At 40.0% G+C, this 18,401-nt stretch overlaps 1 protein-coding gene across 6 annotated transcripts in view; it reads right to left on the bottom strand.

The window, feature by feature from the left end:
- The window catches only part of HTR1F (5-hydroxytryptamine receptor 1F), a 105,399-nt gene extending 87,361 nt beyond the window's left edge, over nt 1-18,038 (bottom strand). For 5 of the 6 annotated variants that reach the window (XM_074389155.1, XM_074389154.1, XM_074389157.1 and 2 more), the window contains exon 1: nt 17,778-18,038. The gene's annotated coding sequence lies outside the window, so the exon portion shown is untranslated. Of the gene's footprint in view, nt 1-17,291; nt 17,372-17,777 lie in introns of those variants that run through there. The other variant, XM_074389158.1, reaches the window with a different exon arrangement.
- Nucleotides 18,039-18,401: the final 363 nt, after the last annotated feature.

Raw genomic sequence — 18,401 nt, 5'->3', positions numbered from 1 at the left:
CAGGGCTAGGGAAATAGAGGATAGGGGTCTGAGGAGAGGGGGGCGGTGGAGGAGCCCACCCACCTACTGTTTGGCATAGCAGGATTGCGGTCTCTTGTGGATCGACTGCACATTTAGGTTTGAGCCATCATCTTCCACCATCCTTACTGCTCTCCAGATTTTTCTGATGCTGGAGACGTCTCGCTTTGCAAGTAGCTTTCCTGGTGCAGTACTTGGCAGGATAGCTTAAATACAGGTATGTTTTAGTTGTTTTCAATTGACATAGGAATGCAACCCTGCTGTGCCAAGTAACGAGCCCAAAGCTGCTCCACCGTCTCCCTTCCTTCAGGCCTATTCCCTTGTGCATGTATTACTTTTATTTTATTATTATTATTTTTTTTGAGACGGAGTTTCGCTCTTGTTACCCAGGCTGGAGTGCAATGGCACGATCTCGGCTCACCGCAACCTCCGCCTCCTGGGTTCAGGCAATTCTCCTGCCTCAGCCTCCTGAGTAGCTGGGATTACAGGCACGTGCCACCATGCCCAGCTAATTTTTCGTATTTTTAGTAGAGACGGGGTTTCACCATGTTGACCAGGATGGTCTCGATCTCTTGACCTCGTGATCCACCCGCCTCGGCCTCCCAAAGTGCTGGGATTACAGGCTTGAGCCACCGCGCCTGGCCTCCCTTCCTTCAGGCCTATTCCCTTGTGCATGTATTACTTTTAAAACTCTCTGATCTCTATGTCGATTTGTATCAATAATATAAATGTTAGGAAAAACGTGAAGCTTTTGTCGTATATATGGATATATTTAGTACAGCTCTTTGCAGGTTGTGTGATTCATTCAGATGGCTGAGCCAAAGTCTCTTTGCTGAGAGCGCCATCAACAAAATGCATATAATATGCACACAATTCTCAGAGTTAAACTGTGTTTGTAGAATTCATTAAAACAACCAAAGATAAATTGCAATAACTCTTGTTTTTCTTCCTGATAATGCTGTCTTTTTGAAATCCTAAAATTGTTAAGTGCCATTTCTGAAGCTTATCAGTTTCCACAGAATTTGTACTTCTCAACTCCATCCTTGATGAAAAATATTTTTCTGCTAACTCTCCCAAATTTGATAGAGCTGTGCTTTATGTAGCACAACTTCATCAGCAACATGAGCAATAGCACTGAGGTGGCATCGGGAAACCAATAAATGACAAAAACTTTGCCATACAGTTACATCACCTCTGTAGTCTTACCATTTGTCAACTTTAACTTTTTAAATTTAAACTTCCATTATGTCACTTGGAGTAAAGGCATCTAAAAGATTGCTCGCAACAGCAATAAAGTCACATTTCTGCTATGCATATCATTTGTAAAATTTAACTTTGCAGTATTGCCAAAAGTGTTGGTTAGTTCATACACAAAACAATGACAAAATGCCAGAGCACCCAAATTATGTAACAAATGTAGTATTCCTGACTGGTCCAATTTCAAGGAGTGGTAAATAATGTTTTACAAGCTAAAATGCATACCGCTCACTCTGTGTAGGAATTTTGCAGTGGGGATGGTAAGGACTGTTGCCTGACTTTTCTAATTAATTATTGACTTTTTATTGCTTCTGACCATACTTATTACCATTCAGAAAGTTATTATCACTATCAAAGATGCTTGGTATTGACTGTTTTTGTATAATAATGTATTGCACACTATATAGAGCTGCACTTATCATCTTTCAAGAATTTAAAATCTAAGAGAACAATTGTGATGATTTAAAATGCATTGCCACGTGGAGTAACTGTCTCTCCATCATAGCATTTAAGTATAGGGCTACCGAATCAGCAGAGTTGATATGTTTTCCACACATTGATAAATATAAGAATCAATAAAGATAGGAAATCCAGCAACATTTCATTTTATTTGTGGGCTATCTTGTGTGTGCACTCACACATGAATGTGTGGCTATCTGAAAATTTATTAAAACTGTAAGCTCGTAACATTCAAAATGATCTATTTTCTATACACAATACCTTACATTTATAAATACCTTTGTAACCATTTTTCTTATTTTGATACCAAAATATTGTGACATTTTAAAGGGGGAAGGCATAATTATTATATACATTTTGCAAGTAAGTAAAGAAAGACCATAAAAGTTTAGAGACTTGACCAAGATGGTACTACTAATAAGAAAATCAGGTAGTAGTAGTTCATTGAACTTTCATTTGCTAGTTAAACATGTATTTGCTGATTCTGTTAACCTCATTTCAGTCACCAGCCACTAGGTACAGAAGGATTAAAGGCATGTTCTTTGCTCATTCAGACTGAGGGTGGGGGAGATAATTTTTAGGCATAAACTATGCAAACATATAGTAAGTTCAATTACAAATTTATACACATAAGAGCTGTAAAATCCCAGTAAATTAAATAGCAACTTCTATAGACACTCTGAGTAGATTTTATTAGAATATGATTATTAAGTACTTCTGAGTTGAGAAGATCACAATGTTAAATTAATCTGGTCCAGAGGTAAAGTTGGAAATGCACATGGGGCCAGATGGTGAAGAAAGTTTACATCAGATTAGGAATACTTTATTTTTTGGCCAGGCGCGGTGGCTCACGCCTGTAATCCCAGCACTTTGGGAGGCCGAGGCGGGTGGATCACAAAGTCAAGAGATCGAGACCATTCTGGTCAACATGGTGAAACTCTGTCTCTACTGAAAATACAAAAAAAAAAAAAAAAAAAAAAAAAAAAATTAGCTGGGCATGGTGGCGCGTGCCTGTAATCCCAGCTACTCAGGAGGCTGAGGCAGGAGAATTGCCTGAACCCAGGAGGCGGAGGTTGCGGTGAGCCGAGATCACGCCATTGCACTCCAGCCTGGGTAACAAGAGCGAAACTCCGTCTCAAAAACAAAACAAAAAAAAGAATACTTTATTTTTCAGTCTTTTACTTTCAAGGCATAATAGGATACAGGCATTGGATAAACACTCCCATTCCAAATGGTAGAAATTGGCCAAAACAAAGGTGCTACAGGCCACGTGCAAGTCTGAAATCCACTGGGGCAGTCATTAACTCTTAAAGCTCCAAAATAGTCTCCTTTGACTCCAAGTGTCCTATCCAGGGCACAGTGATGCAAGGGTTGGGCTTCCACAGCCTTAGGCAGCTCCTTAACAGGTTGACGTTGAGGGCCTGTGGCTTTGCCAGGCACACAGCACCATTTTGGGATCTGGAGGATGGCGGCCCTCTTCTTATAGCTCTACTAGGCAGTGATCAGTGGGGACTCTGTGTTGGGGCTCTGATCCCACGTTTCTCTTCTACATTGCCCTAGCAAAGATTCACCATGAAGGCCCTACCCCCGCCGTAGACTTTAGCGTGGACAATCAAGCGTTGCTATAAATCCTCTGAAATGTAGGTGGAGGTTTCCAAACTACAATTCAGAGATTTCATCACCACCAGGCCTGCTTTACAAGAGCTCCTGAAAGAGGCACTAAACATAGAAAGGAACAACCAGTACCAGCCACTTCAAAAAGGAACCAAATGGTAAAGAGCATCGACACAATGAAGAAACTGCATTGGCTACCGGGTAAAACAACCAGCTAGCATGAACATGGCACGATCAAATTCACACATAACAATATTAACCATAAATGTAAATGCCCTAAATAACTCAATAAAAAGACACAGACTGGCAAGTTGGATAAAAAGTCAAAGCCCATTGGTGTGCTGTATCCAGTTAACCCATTTCACATTAAAGGATACACATAGGCTCAAAATAAAGGGATGGAGGAAGATTTACCAAGCAAATAGAGACAAAAAAAAAAAAAAAAAAAAAAAAAAGCAGAAGTTTTAATCCTCGTCTCTGATAAAATAGACTTTAAACTAACAAAGATCAAAAGAGACAAAGAAGTGCATTACATAAATGGTAAAAGGATCAATGCAACAAGAACAGCTAATGATTCTAAATATATACACACCCAATACAGGAGCACTCAGATACATAAAGCAAGTTCTTAATGACCTACAAAGAGAATTAGACTCCCACACAATAATAGTGGGAGGTTTTAACACTCCACTGCCAATATTAGACAGATCAATGAGACAGAAAATTAACAAGGATATCCAGGACTTGAACTCAGACCTGGAGCAAGCAAACCTAACAGACATTTACAGAACTCTCCACTCCAAATCCACAGAATATACATTCTCAGCACCACATCACACCTACTCTAAAATTGACCACATAATTGGAAGTAAAGAACTCCTCAGCAAATGCAAAAGAATGGAAATCATAACAAACAGTCTCTCAGACCACAGTGCAATCAAATTAAAACTCAGGATTAATAAACTAACTCAGAACCACACTGCATCATGGAACCTGAACAACTGGCTCTTGAATGTTGACTGGATAAACAATGAAATGAAGGCAAAAATAAAGATATTCTTGGAAACCAACGAGAATGAAGACACAATGTACCAGAATCTGTGCGACACATTTAAAGCAGTGTCTAGGGGAAAATTTATAGCAATAAATGCCCACATGAGAAGCAAGGAAAGATGTAAAATTGACATCCTATCACCGACATTGAAAGAGCTAGGGGAGCAAGATAAAAAAACAAACAAATAAAAAAACCAAAAACTCAAAAGCTAGCAGAAGACAAGAAATAGTTAACTAAGATTAGGGAAGAACTGAAGGAGCTAGGGACCAAAAAAGCTCTTCAAAAAATCAATAAATCCAGGAGCTGGTTTTTTGAAAAGATCAACAAAATAGACAGACCACTAACCAGGTTAATAAAAAAGAAAAGAGAGAAGAATCAAATAGATGCAATAAAAAACAATAAAGGAGATATCACCACAGATTCCACAGAAATACAACCTACAATGAGAGATTACTACAAACAACTCTATGCATACAAACCAGTAAACCTGGAAGAAATGAGTAAATTCCTGGACACTTGCACCCTTCCAAGCCTAAACCAGGAAGAAATCGAAACCCTGAATAGACCAATAACAAGGGCTGAAGCAGAGGCAGCAATTAATAAGCCTACCAACCAAAAAAAGTCCAGGTCCAGATGGGTTCACAGCCGAATTCTATGAGACATACAAAAAGGAGTTGATACCACTCCTTCTGAAACTATTATAAACAATGCAAAAAGAGGGAATCCTTCCTAAATCATTTTATGAGACCAACATCATCCTGATACCAAAACCCTGCAGAGACTGAACAAAAAAAGAAAACTTCAGGCCAATATCCATGGTGAACATGGATGCAAAAATCCTCAATAAAATACTGGCAAACTGATTGCAACAGCACACAAAAAAAGCATATCCATCACGATCAAGTAGGCTTCATTCCAGGGATGCAAGGCTGGTTCAACAATTCCAAGTCTATAAATGTTATTCACCACATAAACAGAACTAAAGATGAAAACGACATGATTATCTCAGTAGATGCAGAGAAAGCCTTTGAAAAAATTCAACAGCCATTTATGCTAAAAACTCTCAACAAACTAGGTATTAATGGCATATATCTCAAAATAATAAAAGCTATTTATGACAAACTCACAGCCAATATTACACCAAATAGGCCAAAACTGGAAGTATTCCCTTTGAAATCTGGCACTAGACAAGGATGCCCTCTCTCACCACTCCTATTCCATATAGTATTGGAAGTTCTAGCCAGAGCAATCAGGCAAGAAAACGAAATAAATGGTATTCAAGTAGGAAAGGAGGAAGTCAAATTGTTTCTATTTGCAGATGACATGATTGTATATTTAGAAGACCCCATCGTCTCAGCCCCAAACCTCCTTTAACTGATAAGCAACTTCAGCAAAGTCTTAGGATACAAAATCAATGTGCAGAAATCACAAGCATTCCTATACACCAATAACAGACTTAAAGAGAGCCAAATCAAGAATGAACTCCCATTCACAATTGGTACAAAGAGACAAAATACCTAGATATACAACTAACAAAGGATATAAAGGACCTCTTCAAGGAGAACTACAAACCACCGCTCAAGGAAATAAGAGAGGACAAAACAGATGGAAAAACATTCCATGCTAATGGCTAGAAAGAATCAATATTGTGAAATGGCCATACTGCCCAAAGTAATTTATAGATTCAATGCTATCCCCATCAAGCTGCCTATGACCGCTTCACAGAACTGGAAAAAACCACCTTAAACTTCATATGGAACCAAAAGAGAGCATACATAGCCAAGACAATTCTAAGTAAAAAGAACAAAGATGGAGGCATCATGCAGCCTGACTTCAAACTACACTACAAGGCTACAGCAATCAAAACAGCATGGTACTGGTACCAAAACAGAGACACAGACCAATAGAACTGAACAAAGGCCTCGGAGGCAACGCCACACATCTACAACCATCTGATCTTTGACAAACCTGACAAAAACAAGCATTGGGGAAAGGATTCCCTGTTTGATAAACAGTGTTGGGAAAACTGGCTAGCCATATGCAGAAAGCAGAAACTGGACCCCTTCCTGACACCTTTCACTGAAAATATCTCCAGATGTTTGTATCCTGGACAGAAGCATTCCTTCTATTTCTCAGTTTGTAAGATCTGATCTGACTTTTGTATACTTTAGAATTTATTCAATCAGAAAGCATCTACTTCCTTACTGTAACAGGAATTGTACATATTTTGCATCTTATGTCAAATTAGATGTTTCTCTTGAGTAATATTCCAATATATATCACTAATTTTACTGTAACCTTTCTGAATATCACTGCAGAAGTCGAATTGTCTACTTACAATTCAAAATAGTATGATGTTTTCATATACTTTTTAAAAAGTGCATCAATCTGGACGGATTTTTCCCCCTTAGATCCTGAAGGCAGCAATGTTGTTCAATAAAATGTTGCACCTGCTTTTAGTGAGGGGGTAAATTTGGGAGAATATATGTAGAAAGGAAGTTTGCCTAGAATTGAGCTAAATCTAGGTAAACTTCTTTAAGACAAAAATAAAGTTTGTCCAGATTTTAATTCATACACTTGAAGACCCTTTCCAGGATTATGACAATGATGGAATGAATAATATTTTATCTCTTCTGATATCTTCTAAAATTGATGGCGGTTGAGTGAACTTAATCAAGAGAGGGAGGGGAAAGGAAGAGGCACAGATGAATTTGAGAGAAAATGATTCTTGGAGCATTTGAAATCCAGGTTCCTTGTCTCAAAACAGAAAGGTTCCAAATCATACAATCTAGACTTCATTTGCAAGAGGTAAGAATAGAGAGCTCCATTGTTTTTATTTCAACCAGAATTATCAAGACTGAAGGGTCCTCCTTGGCTTGTCAAGCAGCTGCCAAGATTCCAAAGAACTGCTAAAAAATGCTTTGACTTATTAGTGCTGTGTTGTGGTAGCTGCACTGTATAAGATGTAAACAGAATGTGGCAATGGGCACTTTCCAAATCTGCAACTTATTATTTCAAACATTATTTAATAAAAAATGCATGAAAATATCCAACTAACCTAAGTACTTTAATGTGTACCATAAAACAGAGCTAACCTTCCTTGTAAGCATGTGCCAAATTAGTCTCTTTCTGATGTTATTTAGCAATTAATACAGTGGTCAGGAATTTTGCTTCCTATGATAATTAGAAAACAAGGTAAAACCAGGAGTGGTGGCTCATACCTGTAATCTCTGAAGTTTGGGGGCTGAGGCAGGAGGATTGCTTGAAGCTAGTAATTTAAGAGTAGCCTAGGCAACATAGTGAGACACTATTTCCATAAAAACAAAACAAAACAAAACAGAAAAGTTAGCCTCACATGGTGGTGCGCATCTCTAGTTCTAGCCGCTTGGGAGGCTGAGGTGGTAAGATCACTTGGGACCAAAATTTCAAGGCTGCAGTGAGCTGTGATAAGTCTACTACTGCATATAGCCTGGATTACAAAAGAAAACCCTCCTTAAAAAAAGAAAAAGAGAATCAAAAAAAGAGGGAAAGAAGGAAGGAAGGAAAGAGAGAAACAGAAAGAAAGAAAGAAAGAAAGAAAGAAAGAAAAAAGAAAACAAAGCCATGCTTTATATATTTTTCTAAATATCACAAATGCCTTAAAAGCAATGTATTAAGGAATCAAACTATAATTATAAAGTAAGTGCTTTTCATGCCTAGGTATTTGCACATAACTTTGACTATTTTAATGTATATACAGCTTTTTACTTATATAAAATATCTATCTCTAATGCAAAAGAAAAATGTCTTGAGCCCCCAAAATCACTAAGGAAAACTCAACTTGCAAACTGCTTAAGGCAAACCTGCCTTCCATTCTATTCACAGTTATCCCTCTGCTTCCTGAGATAGACTTTTTTGGAAAGGCCAATCAGAAACTCAAAATAATGCAACTGTTTGTGTCTCACCTATCTGTGATCTGAAAGCTCCCTTCCCAGGAGTCTTCCTGCCCTTACTTCAAGATGTCCTGCCTTTCCAGATGGAACCAATGTACTTCTTACAAACATTGATCGATGTCTCATGTCTCCTTAAAATGTATAAAACCAAGCTGTACCCTGACCAGCTTGGATGTAATCAGGACTTCCAGAGGCTATGGTCACTGGTGCAGCATCAACCTTGGCAAAATCAACTTTTGAAATTAATTGAGACCTGTTTAAGATTTTCTGGGTTCACATAAACAAGGTTTTACTCCACTAATTTTCACTGTAAGTGTGCTAATACACTGATATACTATAAGGTATAAGATGAGGAAATAATCCAAAAAGAAAGATTTAAGCTGAATTAGTGCCAAAAATCTTTGAATTCTATATAAACTAGAAAGTTGAGCATCTGTAAAAGATGAATGCTTATTAATAACTCCAGATTTAATTCAGATAATTTTGCTCAATATTATTTGACATTGTTCTGAAATAGATGAAAGTTTGATATAAGGAAAATGTAACACCATATTGTTCATTTCAAAAACAGAATAGAAACAACTATAGTAATGTCAGTTTATATTGTGTACAAAAAAATAAAGGCAGATCAATACTAAAGTGGGTGATTGAGTGAGGCTATATATTTTTCCTTTCTTGATATTTTGTTATATAAGAGATATAGCCACCTGTCTTAAAGACTGCAGGTACAGAAGATTACATTAGAAAACTTCTCTGGGGTTTTGTTTTGTCTTTTACTTTTACGAAACAGTTTGAAAGGAAGAAATGCCATAGACAGAAGCACCAATGAACAGAGATAGAAAAATTTTTGAGATGATTTCTAGAAAATCCCTCCTATTCAAGGGTAGTTGTAAAGTGTTCCATAACATGGTTGTTTACAGTTGCTCTTAACTTAGGCAACGTGAGAGTCACATAAGTTTCCCTTTGATGCCGTGTGTGCTGAGCGCTACATTCAGTCTGAAGATAGAGAGACGGAAAAGACTATTTTTGCCTCCAGGTACTCTAACTAGCGTAACCGAGAAAAGAGGCATGCAAATAAATAAAACACAAATAGCATGGTGAATGCAGTATGGATGTTTACAAAAGGTTCGCAGCTAGTTTAGAGGAGTGAATTACCTTTTAGCAAAGAAGTCTGGGAAGGAAAACAAATTTATGTAAATTTGGCAAATGACTAAGAATTTGCCAGGTGAAAGGAAGAACACTCAGAGCTGAGAGAAGAAGCAAGGGAAACCTATGACAGAGAAGTGTAAGGAGTTCCCTATGGCTGAGCACAGCTAGTGGGTTGGCAAGGAAGAGTGGCTAGAAGTAAAGCTGGAGCAGAAATTCAGATGAAGAAGGACTTGGAAGGATGGGCTACAGGGCTTGGCTTGTTCCCAGAGTGACATGAGGATCCACTAAAGGACTTTAAGCATGAGACAGAACTAATCCCTAAAATTAATTTGGTGGCAGTATGGGAAAAACGACTAATGAGGGCAAGGGTAGATTCAGGGAGATGAGTTTGGAAGGTATTGAAAAAGTCAAGGCTAAGTACATTGAATAAGTAAGTAATGAATGATCAGGGAAGTATAATGTATTCAAGAGACCTAATCTAATAGTAGACTGACTGCATCTGGCTGAGTCTGGAGGAAAACTTTAAAAAAGAAATTTGGGAGAGTCTCTCTTATAGAATATGGACTACACGAGGCTTAAGCATTCAGGAGAGAAAGATGAGTTTGATTATGAACCTGTCAACCGAGGCTGGAGGTCACTGATGTGTCCATGCTGCCATCTTGAGGGCTTTTACCCTAATAAGGAGGATTGGGCTGGATATGCAGAAGAAAGGGGAATTTACCCAAATGCCAGGATGTATCCTACCGGTGCTACTCAGCAGACCACTTGTAGAAGCTCATGGAATTACATAATGCTGTATTAGATGGTGAGGAATTTCTTCTCCTTTCAATTTCCTTTCCCTTTGGATTAATTACCTGAAAGACTTCTAGCTTGGTGGAAATTTGTTCTTAACTTTTGCTCATCTACCTTTTACTACAAGAGAATGTTCGCCTCAGGCTCAAGTCTTTTAGTGGACAATAAACACCTAATTAAAATTTAATGACATCACTCTGTGGTTTGCTAGATTCTTTTTATCATTTCATCTTATCTGTGGTAGTAGTATCAATTTTCCATTAACAGTATCGATAAAAATTTTATTTTTATTTGTTGATATTTAAAAATATTATTCAATTTAAAGAAATTATATAAAGAATAAATATGGTGTGCAGGTATAAAAAAATCATGAAGGCAATATATATGAGAACTTGGATACACCGAAAAAGGACTATTAGTGAGTAGTGCTAGAACTGAGAGTCACTTTCACATTTGGAGAAACTAGGATTCATCATCTCATTTGGAGTTTCTGAAATTACAGTAACTGATAAAATTATTTTACAAAAAAGTCTAGAAAAGATTCCCAACTCCCACTGATGGGCTTCAGTGAGTCCACTAATTGTCTAAAATCATCAGCAAATATTTGTATCTATGTGCATTTTTCCCTTGGGGAGAAATAACATAGTTTGTTTTCATTTTCATTTTTTCCCATTTTTGTTTTGAGACTATCAAAGGAATCTTTGACCAAAAGATAAAATAGAAGTGAACGAAGAAGAGAGCTAAGGATGGGCAACGGAAGAGGATCAGCAAATGAATGGAGGAGTAAAAATTAAAGATATAATAAGGGGACCAAGAGAGTGCTGTTGAAACTTCACAGGAAAGACAGGTATCTCTGAGCCTCAGGAGAAATAAAGCATAAATGATTAATGGTTAGCTTTATCCAATGTTACCGAGTTGTTCAGCTAGCTGAGGTTTCAGTGATCAGTAGCTTCTGAATTAATAATATAGTGACTGTTGCCAAAGTAGTTTCATGGGATGGTGGGAGTGGAAGCTGGCTTATGATGGGAGAGAAGTTAATGGTAGTGGAGGAGCTGGTGGCAGGAAATACAAATTAGTTTTTTTTTTTTTTTTTTTTTTAAGGGAAGATAGCTGAAAAAAGATCAAATGGGACTCTAGCTACGTGGTGGGGGGGAGGTCAGGATCACAAGAGCATTTCTGTTTTTCTGCTGGTTTTATGGATGGGAGTGATATGATCTTAATACCTTTAAATGATGAAGTCATGAAATGCAGAAGAGGCTCAAGTTGCAGGTAGTTAGAAGAATTTTTATGAATCAAAATTCAGACTGGAGCAGGGGCAGTTTCGGGACCCAGAGCAGAGAGGGTGATCAGCTTGACAACAGGTCTAGAGGGAAGGAGAGGAGCTAAGCAGATAAACATACAGGAGATAGAACTGGTGAGGGCGATTCATTCCTGAGAACCTCTGAAGTCCGAGAACTGTCCGAACACTGAAGCGGGAGGGGGCAGAGACACAGTTAGTTTTGAGAAGGTGGGAACCAGAGGGGTGGCAACCAATGGTAAGAAATACTTGATGAGATGGTGACAATCCAAATGACATTAAGAACTGAGACTTTATGGTGGCGTCAACTGCAATCGTTCATACAACTGTCCCAAGCACATTAGCTTTAGGAATGTAGGACGCTGGCCAAAGGATGGATCCAAATGTGGGCGTTTCTAGGAAACAGCACTGTCCCTGTTCCTTGTCCTGTTATTTCTCTCCCTTACTATCACCAGGCATTCCACCCCCTACCACTTATTAAAGGATTTGCTCCCCCAGTGGTCATTCCCCCCACCATCAACTTTGCCTTCTGTATATTTTATTCTCATTGTTCTACTTCAGCCATAATAACTCCCATTTCAAAATCAAATCTCCATGGCCCACTCCAGCTACTTTTAATCTTCTTTCTGAAACTTTTTCAGAGTTCTGTTATACATAGTATTCATTTCCTCATCACCCATTCTTTGTTTTCTTTTACATTTTAAACTACATTTTTTTTTTTCAGATTCATGTGTGAAGTTTTATTTAGGGTTTTGAATAGCTAATCCATGTGCACATGATTCCAAGGTATTAAAGCATATAAAAATAGAGTTAGTCTTCCTTCTATCACTTTATGCTACCATCCAGTTTCCCTCCTTGCAGGCAATTACTATTGTCTACTGTTTTTTAAAATATATTTTCATATAAACGCTCATTTTTATTTGTTCTATAATAAATAATAGCATTTCAAACATACTGCATTGCAACTTTTTCTGCTAGCTTTAAAGACTGAAGATCTTTTAATTTTAATATAGAGAAAGCTGCTTAATAATTTTAACACCTGGATAGCATTCCACTGAACGTATATACAGTAGTTCTTTTTTTTTTTTTTTTTTTTTTTTTTTTTTTTGAGACGGAGTTTCACTCTTGTTACCCAGGCTGGAGTACAATGGCGCGATCTCGGCTCACTGCAACCTCCGCCTCCTGGGTTCAAGCAATTCTCCTGCCTCAGCCTCCCAAGTAGCTGGGACTACAGGTGTGCACCACCATGCCCAGCTAATTTTTGTATTTTTAGTAGAGACGGGGTTTCACCATGTTGACCAGGATGGTCTCGATCTCTTGACCTCGTGATCCACCTGCCTTGGCCTCCCAAAGTGCTGAGATTACAGGCTTGAGCCACCATGCCCGGCCATATACAGTAGTTCTTACTTATCTATAAGGCATAGGCTGAAGATCCTCCAGTGAATGGCTGAAAACATGAATAACTCCGAACTCTCTCTATATACACTGTGTTTTTCCCTATCTGTACATACCTATGATAAAGTTTAATACATAAATTCGTCATAAGAGGGTATCAACAATAACTAATACCTAAGAACAATTATAACCATACTCAGAATGACATGCAATTTAAAACATGGTTTCTTACATCTCTGGAATTTTCCATTTAATATATTTTTTTTTTTTTTTTTTTTTTTTTTTGAGATGGAGTTTCACTCTTGTTACCCAGGCTGGAGTGCAATGGCGCGATCTCGGCTCACCGCAACCTCCGCCTCCTGGGTTCAGGCAATTCTCCTGCCACAGCCTCCTGAGTAGCTGGGATTATAGGCACGCACCACCATGCCCAGCTAGTTTTTAGTATTTTTAGTAGAGACGGGGTTTCACCATGTTGACCAGGTTGGTCTCGATCTCTCGACCTCGTGATCCACCCGCCTCGGCCTCCCAAAGTGCTGGGATTACAGGCTTGAGCCACCGCGCCCGGCCATTTAATATTTTTAGACTGAGGTTGACTGCCGGTAACTGAAACCAGGGAAAGTGAGACTGAATAAAGAGGGACTACTATATATAGATTATTTGGCTTATTTTCTATGTCTATGTATTTATGTTGTTTTCAATTGTGCGTTTATGTACGAAACTGCAAAGAGTAACTTTGAACATCTATTATTATTTTACTTAAGTATAAGCATATCTGTAAGATAAATTCCTAGAATTGGAATCACTAGATAACCAATCTTTGTTCAATTCTTATAGATCAATCTTGTCACCACCATTTTGACTGAAATTACTTTTATGAAGGTAATGCAAAACTCCAACGGAATTCTTTGCCTTTACATAATTTTGTACTGAGCAGCATTGGACACTCTGATCATCATCACTTCCTTTTTTTTTTTTTTTTTTAATACTTTCTTCTTCTGGCTTCCATGACATCACAGCCTTTTGGATTTTCCCCTATTCCACAAACTGCTCCTTCTCAGTTTCCTTTTATGGCTCCTACTCTCTTCAATATCCATATTTTGGACTGCTCTAGAACTCTTTTCTCAGCTTGATCCTTTAAATACATTCTCCCCTGAAATTATTTCATAAAATCCCATTCTTCTAAATGCCATTTACATAATGATGACTCACACATTCTTATCTCCAACTCTGGCTTTTTCCTTGAGCTTTGTCCCATCTATCCCTGTTCTGCCTGCACCTGGATATCTAGTAAGCTGCTCAAAATGTACCTGTTCCTTTGTCTTCCCATATCAGTTGATGACAACTGCATTTTTTTTTCTGTTGCGCTCATCATAAATCTAGACATGAGCCTCCATTCCTCTCTTTCCAACACTAACCGTATCTAATTCATCATCAAGTCTTGTCACCTTTGCCTCCAAATACATCTGGAATTGAGACACTTCTCACCATCTCTACAATATATCCTGGTTAAAGCCTAGGCTGGCAAAGGCTGGTGACTGCTTGACAGCCTTCTTCCCTCCCCTCTTAGTCTTCCAGCAGAAACGCTCCACAGAATAGCAAGAAGATATTGGTGAAACAGTTTCCTGTTGAAACGCTTTCGTGTCTTCCATTGCACATAGAAGAAAATAGGAGCTCTGTGCCCTCGGTTAAATGGACACATATTACCTCTGAGAGAAGGAAATAACACACAAAAAATAGGAGAGATTATGAAATTTATGGATTCCCTGCTTTTTAATACTCATTGATGTAATTCTTGCATATTTTTGTTCATTTCTAGACTCTAAAATATGTCTCTGTTGTTCCTTTTCAGGTGGAAAGATCATGTGTGTTACTGATGTCAATTTTGAGTTTTCCTACTGTACTTCAAGGGTTCTTCACTTTTAGATCAGAAATTCGTATTAGCCTTAAATTAGCCTGTCTAATTTAAGGCTGAGGGAATGGAAAAGTAAGATTTCCATTTACAGGGCACGGGAACTGTGGTTCTAGGTTGGATCACTACATGGTTCCCTGGGGGTTTCTGGATCTGACAACTGAAGGATTAAAAGTGCTTTCAGTTAATAACAACCAGAAGACAACATGCAGCATCTTGTTTACTCTGCCTCAAACAGCATCCTGTCCACCTTTCATACTGGAAAAAAAGAGAATCCTGCCATGGCTTTGCAAATATCGCTGTGTCCATGCTGTTTTACATTATCCAGTTATTACTAATGTACTAGAAAATGCCCTTGAAACATCCTTAAAATGATTTCAGTAAAACTTAATCAAATTCAAAAAAGACCACATTTGCTAGATAAGAAAATTTAAGCTATCACTCCTTTTATTTCTGATTAAGAAGTAAGCTGGCCGGATGTGGTGGCTCATGCCTGTAATCCCAGCACTTTGAGAGGCTGAGGCAGGCAAATCACGAGGTCTGGAGATTGAGACCATTCTGGCCAATATGGTGAAACCTCGTCTCTACTAAAAATACAAAAATTAGCTGGGTGTGGTGGCACAGGTCTGAAATCCCAGCCACTCGGGAGGCTGAGTCAGGAGAATTGCTTGACAGGGAGTTGGAGGTTGCAGTGAGCCGAGATCGGGCTGCTGCACTCTAGCCTGGTGACAGAGCAAGACTCTATCTAAAAAAAAAAATAAATAAAGTAAGTTATAAATTTCAGTCTTTGGGAAAAATATGCACCCAACTTTAAATAACAACAAAACATTTTCTAAGAAAGGTATGTGTATAGTTTTTATTAGCAACTTCATAGTAGTCTTTATAAGAACAATAAGGACTTACTATAACTAGTTAAGTAAATGCATTCATTTATTTTTAAAAAGTAACAAAATCCCCCCTCCCCACCAAAAAAAAAAGTGAAGAAGTTGTTTTTACAAATGTGCTGTTGCTCAATCCCACCCATTGATATAAAATCTGGCTAGCAAGGCAAGATGGCAAAACGTGCATTATTCTTTAAAGTCCTCATTCCAACAAATAAGTTCTTTGTATGCTGTTGAAAGGGAACAACCCCTTAATAAAACTTAAGCTTATTAGCTCTGTAATAAGCCCACATGGATGAAGAGTGAATAAATGATTCATACTAACTAAAAGATGTGTGGAAAAATATACTGAACTTTCTTGGATTAAAAATTAGTAAAATAAGTTCTTTTCATAGAAACAAGGTAATAACAGGCAAGTGTAAAATTTGTTCTAGAAATATCTGAGTTTGTTCCTCATTGAACCACCTCTCCCAAAGCTTAGAAAACCCCTTTTGATTGAGACGGTGAATACTCTCATTCTCAAGACTGACTTTGAAACAAAGGTTAGAATGGGGCGGGAGGAATCTTTCCTTAAGAGAAGGCATGAAGTGCTAATGTTTGGACTTGTTTATGAGTTTGGGGAGAGAAAATGGAGAGGAAGAAGAGGAAGAGGCTGTAAGCCCAGACGCGATGGTGGAGTCTTCCTCGCGTTTGCGTCTGCTGTGGACGCCCTCACTTTATCAGTGAAAGGTAGCCCAGAGTCCCTTCCACTTCTCACAAGAAACACACAGACAAATGGGGCACACCACACTTAAGCATCATTAGACAGTTGATCATCAAATAAAATTTCAAAGACTTGTATGTAAATGGAACTAGAGCTAAATCTACATTAAAATTTGTACTGTTTTCCTTTTTATTTTGGCATAGAACACTCACTAAAATTTAATCAAATTGCAATAATTACATATCTGTTCTAGAAGATGAGGGAGAGGTTAACGTCACCTGCTTATGTCATATTAAATATTCACCTAATAAATCATCTTAACTATATTACCATCGTCAAGGTGCCTGTGAAGTAATTAACATGCAGGAAAAACAAAATCTGTTCCTTAAGGCTTCTTCCAAAGTGCCTGGCCTTAGGAAGGGCCCTCTCATCCAGAGCCCCGTCAGTGGCCACCTCTTTGATGAAAACTGAAATAACCTCAACATCAAATCCAGCACTGGAACTTCCCCAAATGCCCAACTCCGTTTGCATTTTTTCTCCTCATTCCTGAGCTCTCACAGCCCCTTTAGTGGCAGGACCCCTGAGGATGAACCCTCATTCTGCCGGCCTCTCGGATACCCCTTTCTCTTTTGCTTGATCGCCCCTCCAAAGAGGAAGGAGCAAACGACCCCACCTTCGGTCAGACCCGCAGCAGCCAGGGTTGCTGCGGCCGCGAGGCGGACGCTCTCTTACCCTTGTACCTCAATGGTTCGTACCCGCGGGAAGTCAAGTTGGAAAACTCCAGGCAATTGCCGATCTACGGCTTCTTCCAGCTCCTCACATTAATCTTACCGTCCCCCCGAAATCCTCCCAAGATCCCACCGACGGGTGGATGAGAAGACTCTCCCGTCCTTCCGCGGCTGGATTCTGGCTCGTGCCCCCTGTCTCTCCACCCCAGCGGCTCCGCAGGGTGGGAGCGCCGGGAGCCGGCGCCCTAAGTGGGGTCTCGCCGGCGTGGACCGCCACTCCTCGCCCTCGGGCCCGGGTCGGACACCTCCCTTCCTCCCAGCCCCGGCCCCTGTCTCCGCCTAGCACCACGAAACTTCGCCCCCAGGGAGCAGAGGTTGCGGGCAGAAAGGGAAAGGGCAGTTCTTGAATTCCTGCGCCGTGGGATCAAAGTCGTGTGGGAAAGGACTTGGCGCCGGCTTCTCAGCGTGTCCGCGCGGAGCAGGCGCGGGCCAGCCGCCCACTCCCCTCGTCCCTACGCCCCTTCCCCACCCGCGCGCCGGCTGCGGGCGTGACGCGCCCTCCCGGCTCCGCGCCGAGCCGCACACTCACCCCGGCGCTCCCTGCCGCAGTCGCCCCGGGGCGCGGGAAGGCAGGGGACCCCGCGGGGCGGGGGGACAGCGCTGCGTGCCGCCTGCTCTCGGGCCGCGCCGCCGACTGCGCGCGGGGAAGTCTCGCGCAGCCCTGGCGGGCCCCCGGCGCCTGCGGGCGGGCGGACCTCGGAGGCTCTCCAGCGCGCCTCGCACCCCTGTGTTCTTGCCTTCCTGGCTTCCTTCCTGCGACATCCCTCTCTCCCTTTCTCTCTTGCTTCTGTCACTTTTTCGCCTCCTGCCTCTTCTCTCCTCCGTCTCCTCCCTCCTGTTCCACTGATGCGCGGAGAGGGGCGGGGGAGAAAAAAAGTCCCATCTCTTTAACTTGAGTGATACCTTGGAGATGATCAGTTCATGGAATCTGAAAAGACGCGATTCGCCTTTCCGAAAACATCTAAAATAAAAGGATTTTTGCCTTCTATTTTTTTTTTTTTTTTCATCTTTGCGTCTTCTTCTCAGTGGCTCCTTTTATCCTGCTGGGTGGCTAGCAATGAGAAAGGTCAGCTAAAGAAAGCAAGAATTATAGGCGCCGGACTTCGGAAATCGGATGGTGAACAGCCTTTGGGAGGGCCCAGGGATTAATTTA

This window comes from Saimiri boliviensis, chromosome 18, assembly GCF_048565385.1.
Source record: "Saimiri boliviensis isolate mSaiBol1 chromosome 18, mSaiBol1.pri, whole genome shotgun sequence".
In the NCBI taxonomy this organism is placed as follows: Eukaryota; Metazoa; Chordata; class Mammalia; order Primates; family Cebidae; genus Saimiri; species Saimiri boliviensis.
This window is presented reverse-complemented; position numbering and strand designations above follow the sequence as displayed.